The 6,332-nt window shown below is 47.3% G+C and overlaps 1 long non-coding RNA gene across 1 annotated transcript; it reads right to left on the bottom strand.

Moving 5' to 3' along the window:
* Positions 1-410: 410 nt before the first annotated feature.
* LOC135362669 (uncharacterized) lies at positions 411-6,332 on the bottom strand. The gene is made up of 2 exons (XR_010407610.1): positions 4,830-6,332; positions 411-3,503 (listed from the first exon to the last, which is right to left on the bottom strand). It is a non-coding gene; the product is annotated as an uncharacterized LOC135362669 (long non-coding RNA).

The following is a 6,332-nucleotide window of genomic DNA, read 5'->3' as shown; positions in this document are numbered from 1 at the left end:
GTGGTCTTTCTATATGCTGTTTGAAATCTGCCTTGTCACATAAGAACATGAGTATTTTAAAATGTTATATAATATTCTATAGTATCACTTTAATGGGTGAAAAGTATTTTATTGTATGAATGAACTACAATTTTTTTAGCTAATATTCCGTTCCCACCTTGGACTTCCGAGTTGCTTCTACTTTAATACCACTGTAAGCAATATTACCTGAAGTATTCTGATGTGTAATTTCAAATCTAATTCTTAGATATTAATTTCAATTTACATAACCACAAGCAACACATAAGTGCACATTTCCATACATCCTTACAAGCAATAGGTATTTTTTAAATGTGTTTATTTGGGGGGTAAAATTTGTAAAATTATGATAAATTATAGTCAACATTAATGAACACTTTTTGTGGTGAGTATATATTTATCTTATATCATCTCACAAAAACTTTGTAAATTAGTTACTAATTTTAATCCCAATTTCACAAATTAGTAAATTGAGGCATAGAAAGTTAATACACATTTTCTAGGTCAACACGGCCAATAGAGTTGATTCCGTGATTAGAAGTATTTATTTATTACTGTAAAATATCTTTTATATTGTAAGTCTTTGGTATTTTTTTTCTTTCATGCATTATCTGTTCATTTCTTACTTCTATATTTTCTTTTTTGTTGTTTTTTCTTCTATATTTTCATTGGAATATTTGGCTTTACATTATTGACTTAAAATAACTTTTAATATCCAAAAATATTGACAATTTAACTGTCATATAGTTCCACGTTTTTCCCCCAGTTTATTTGCTGTTTTTCTGTTTTGCTTATGACAGATGGTAGTTTGAAAGAATATTAGTCAAAATCTTTCAATCTTCTGTTGCTTGTTTTATTGAAATAGAGTTGACACACAACTTTACCCTAGTTTCGGGTGTACAACACAGTGATCCAACAAGTCGATTTGTTAGGTTATGCTCACTGATTCCAAATGGTGTTTAAAGAAAGTTCTGGTCTTCCTTTAGATGTTGAATCCAACCAGGCATCACTTAACTATGTTTTTTAAGGGGCCAAACTGGGACCTTTCTCTTTTAGTTAATAGGACCAGCATGGAATGTGAAACTACGTCTGCCCCAGATTTAGTCAATTTGGCAAGCTAGCTTGCTCCAATCCTGGATGAGTCACCTAAAACAAAGGCCGCTAAAATTCTCAATTTTCAGCTCTGGCAAATGGAGGCCCCCAAAGCCAAAAACCTCATGGTTTTTACTGTTATTGCAAAGGGCCAGGACATTGGGGGAAACACTGTTATCAGTGTAAGTGCTCCAGCACCTCCGACCCTCTGACCAAACCCGCCCAGTGTCCTCCTAAGTCCCAGTGCTGGGGCTCTAAGGAACTCTTGGCTTTTCCCAGTCCTCCCTCTTATTCCACCCGGAGAAACCACCCTCCAGACTGGGAGTGAATCTCCGTCTGTATTGACTCTCAGTGTTCAGCCCACCACCACGAGGCAGCCCATGCCTTGGAGCGCAAACAGCTCCCAGAGTGGGACCTCTAATCACCCAAACAGGTGCCTGTCCCTGAGCCCTGTCCCTCCGTCCAGGCCCTTTGAGAGATACATGCCCTTTTCTCTTTAGTTCCTCTGCCCCTAGTCACTTATTGGGCTGAGATCTCTTAGAAAAATTTCATGCTGGAATTTCTTCCTCCCCAAAGGGGGAAATCGTTCTCGAGTGACAGGAGCCATCAAAGTATCCAAAGAAGTAAATCAAATAGCCCTTCAACATGTTTTTTTTGCTCCATCTCTAAGCTAACCGGAGCTGATTCCAAAGACACTAATCATTATTCTCGATTAGATCAGCTGCCACCCTCCTTATGGGCAAAATCTCCACGGATATTGGCAGAATCCACAATGCCTACCATGCTTATCCCTATGTTCAAAGCATAGTCCGGGGAAAACTGCACGGCTCCCAGACTCTGGACTGCCTGCAGGGCCACTCCAGTTTGGCAAGTGGATCTCCTGCAGCTTCCCTATCTCGGGGATAGAAACACATTTTAGTTGCGGTCTGTATGTTTGTCATTGGACCGAAGCTTTCCCTTGTAGACAGGCCACTGCTTCTTCTGTGGCTAAAATTCTGTGAGAAAGAGAATCCCTGCCTGGGGACCCCTCTCCAACTTCACAGCGATCGGGGAACCCGTTTCACCGGTCAGGTGCTTCGACAAATCTGCACTGTTGGGCGGGTGTTAACAACACTTGCACGGTGCACACCATCCTCAGTCCTCACAGTTAGTCACGCTCACTGACAGCATCACGAAGTCTCAATTGGCAACATCTGTGGAGACCGTCCGCACACCTTGGCCGAAAGCACTGCTGTGGATCCTTCTAAATCTCAGATCCACTCTCTTTGGAACTCCTCGACTCTCACCGCCCCCAGAGAGTCCCAGGACATCTGGCCCGCGTGGCCCCTGCCTCCTCTGACCCACAGCTGAAAAAGGGAGATCCAGTTCGGTGGTCTCAAGGCCTAGCTGCTTCTATTAAAAATAACCATGGTTTGGCAGAGCGATCTTTCCACAGTGCGCTCCCAGGGGGACAATGACCTGCATCACCCCTTGCAACCTGGAGATTTCGTCTGTCAGAAAAGGTGCCTCCAGAAAGACTCTCTTCACTCTCGCTGGAAAGTGCCGCCGAACTCCAGGGAATACGCTCTCGGATTCATGTAAGACATGCAAAGAAAGCACCAAACCCTGACTGGCCCTGCATGCCATCTGGTGACCCCAAAGTACAGATTTCCCAGAATTGAAGCAGATGACATCTGACCACACAGCTTTCCCGCGATGTCTGGACCAGGCCAGTACACCTTCTTCTCACTGTTTTCCTCTCTCTTTTGTAGGAAGACAAGACTGCTTTATCCAAATCCTTGTGAAAGGGGGAAACTTCTTTTGAGTGTGTCTTTTAGAAACAGCCTCATTATTATCCCGGGACAGGTTCATTTTCCCTTGCATTCTTCAAAGGGTTGGAAATTTCAGAATTCACAAAGCCTTCTTTCTTCTGACCTATTAACTGACTTTGGATTCTTATCCAAATTCATGGTCTCCGAGTTGGCAGGCTTACAGGCTGTTTATCCATAGCAGATTTGGTTCCAAACAGTTCTTTTGAGATGACAACACTGTTTTACAATGTCTCCGAAGTTGTGCTGTTTTTGCAAAAAGTTCATCAGCTGTTGTTTCATATTTATATCTACACAGTATCTTCCCAAACGTACTTGGTTAGTTCTCCCAGCTCTTGCAGTCCACTAGTCAGCTTTCGTGGCTGCTCCAGGCAGAAACTTCCGGAAGGTATACAGGACTCCAGCTTTGCCCTTGTAAGGAGAACCTTTCCCCTCTAAGTCGGAATAAATGCCAATTAATATTTCAGTTGGCTCCTTTCAGACCTAGATTCCTGGTTTAGAACCATCACACAATTTGGAATCGTCATGTAACTTCTTTTGTTTTGTATAATTATCTTGAGTTTTGTATTTCATTGCCCGCCAAACCTGTGTAAAAATGATGTACATTAAGGGGATGATCTCCAGTGCTTGCGATCTTGACAAATGTGGACAATGGAAGGGAAGTGCCTGAGAGTTTCTCCCTCCTGACCTTCCTCGTTACTCCAATGGGCCTCCAATCTGTACAATTTCCCTCCAACATGGGACATGACACCCAGGAAAGGTCCTTCCTGGAGCCAAGAGACAAAGGCCACTGAATTCGGAAAACCTCACCCTTGATCAGTGATGCTTTCAGAAAAAAAAAAAATCTTGATCAAAAGGGGGAAATGTGGGGGCGCCTGGGTGGCTCAGTCATTAAGCGTCTGCCTTCGGCTCAGGTCAATGTCCCAGGGTCCTGGGATCAAGCCCCGCATCCGGCTCCCTGCTCTGCGGGGAGTCTGCTTGTCCCTCTCCTGCTCCCCCTGCTTGTGTTCCCTCTCTGTGTCTCTCTCTGTCAAATAAGTAAATACAATCTTAAAAAAAACAAAAAAACAAAAGGGGGAAATGTGAAAATTAGTAAAAGGAAACCTCGGTGAAGCAGAGCCCAGCGGCCAGCAGGGGGAGCTCTCACAGCGCACGGCCCTGTGTCCCCGCGTGTCCCCTCTCAGCGGCAGAGAACCCTCAACCGCAGGCCCCAACAGGGGGAGATGTGCTCTGCGTCTCCCACAGAAACCCCACCAGCCCTGCGGCTCAGCCCGCGAGGAGCCGCCTCACCCTGAGCTCCCGCTTCTCTCCAACGGACTTGGATTCAAAACCACCCTCCCAACATCCTCCTTACTCGCCACCAAATAATGTTCCTCGGCTTTGTGTGTTGCGCTAGCTGGTGCTTTTGCCACAGCTTGCTGGTCCCAGATTGCCGTTCTCCGCCATTCCTGAATAAACCCATTCTTTGTCTGGCAAAAGAACTTTTACTTAAGGTCAACAGGTAGATATGTATCATATATAAGGAACGCCTTAAAAAATCCAGGCTAAAAAGACGAATCACCCAAATTTTAAAATGAGCCAAAGACCTCTCTCTCTAATAAATAGATAGATAGATAGATGGATGATAGATAGATGGATAAAATGAGCCAAAGACTTGAATAGACTTCACCAGAAAAGACCCACGAGTGGCTCATGAGCACGTCCAAGTATCCTCAAGGTCACCGATCGGGTGGGAAGTGCTCGCTACACCTCAGGGAGAGGCTCTGCAAACCCACTGGAGGGGCAGAAAATCTGACAGAAACCCCCAGTGTGGGGGTGAGGAGCAACTGGGACTCGGGCTTCGCTGCAAGAACGCAGGCGGCCCTGGCCACAGCGGTCTGGGAGTTTCTGACACACTGAACACGCACTCACCAGAAATTCCACTCTGTTTGCCCAGGAGAAGTGAGAAACCTATGTTGACACGAGTCCTCGCACGCGAGAGTGAAGAGCAGCTTCATTCAGAAGGGCCCCAAATGGGCATCGGATACGTAAGAGACATTCATTTCCTGTGATTGTGGAACAGGAACGATGAGTCTGAGCCACGGTGACCTCTGTAGCAGGCGGAGAGGCCTTGCCTGACAGAACTTTCCGGGGGACAACACCATTCCAAGTGTTGACATTCCTGATGGTCCGTGTATATGATTCTCAAGATGGGTGTTAGTTACACAATTCAGTGCTGACCTCTGAGGCCCCCCGTGCCACAGCCCAGGCCTGGGACGGGCCTGCCGTGGTCTCACCACCACCTGAGGGGAAAAGCTGGAGATGGTGAGAAGGTTTTTGTCTGGGGAGGGCCAGCAGCCCGTCGGATGAGCGGGTCGGGGATGGTGCCGTGGGACCGTGGGCCACTCAGCTGCCCGGCAGAAGGCCAGGGCTCCTGCCACTCCCCTCCTTCTCAGCCAAGAAACTCCAGCGAGTCAAGGTGCAGGAGCAGAGCCTAGGCGCGTGGGCACGCCTGGCCGTGGTCAACCTCAAACGTCGAACTGCCAGTTACTTCCCCACCTACAGATGGGTTTATTGGGGAAGAAGAGAGATTCACAGCCCAGGACAGTAAGCGGTGGTGAGACTGTAGGCAAATCTGGGGAACAAGGGAGAGGTATGCTTTTTTAAGGAGAAAAGAGATCGGTTGGGAAGGTGGTTATGAACTAAAAGTCCATCGGAGGAAACCAGGCGTTCCAAGTGTGGTGGTTTCTCGTCGGCGGAGCTGTCGGTGGACAAGGGAAGTATGCAAGGTCAAGTCTGTCTCTTCCCGTTGCGTCTGCAACTGACCACGAGCTAGGGCTGGGAGCTCCCCCCGCCAAACCTCCCCACTCCATTTCAGTGGGGTTTCCTGTTACTAATTTTTACCCTGTAAAGGAGATAGAGAGATGGGCTTTATTTGGGGTAATCCAGATAAGATTGAGGGGTCCGTTCCTAAAAATCAAGAGGGAAAGAATGTGTATGCAGCGGTAGCGTCTGCCCCGGGGACAACATGTTCAGCCCAGTGATCGGTCACAATTGGGTCAACTCTGTTCCCTATTTCCGCACTTCTTTTGCAGCAAAGAGTGGCCCTGGAACCTAAAGGGCACTCTGCGGGGGACATTCAGGGCTTTTGCTTTTAGGAGAAACGGGAGCAGATACGGCCAGTGGCTCCTCCCTGTTTCTCCGTGGCCTACACACAGACACAATGCCTGGACCTGTGGCAGCCGTGTTATGACCATGAGGCAGCGACCCTGCAGCGAAGGCGCGAGCATCCCAAGCTACTGCCCAGACAACACCGAGCCTCTGGGCGAGGCCTTGGCTGCCCAGGTCTGATCTAGCAATGGGAGGGGAGAAATCGTACTTCTGTTAGGTGACGCTCCGTCATTCCTAACAGGTGGACGCTTTTAGCTTATGAAC

This window comes from Mirounga angustirostris, unplaced genomic scaffold, assembly GCF_029215605.1.
Source record: "Mirounga angustirostris isolate CCGP_5_RB_7025 unplaced genomic scaffold, mMirAng1.0.hap1 SCAF_15, whole genome shotgun sequence".
Taxonomy (NCBI): Eukaryota; Metazoa; Chordata; class Mammalia; order Carnivora; family Phocidae; genus Mirounga; species Mirounga angustirostris.
This window is presented reverse-complemented; position numbering and strand designations above follow the sequence as displayed.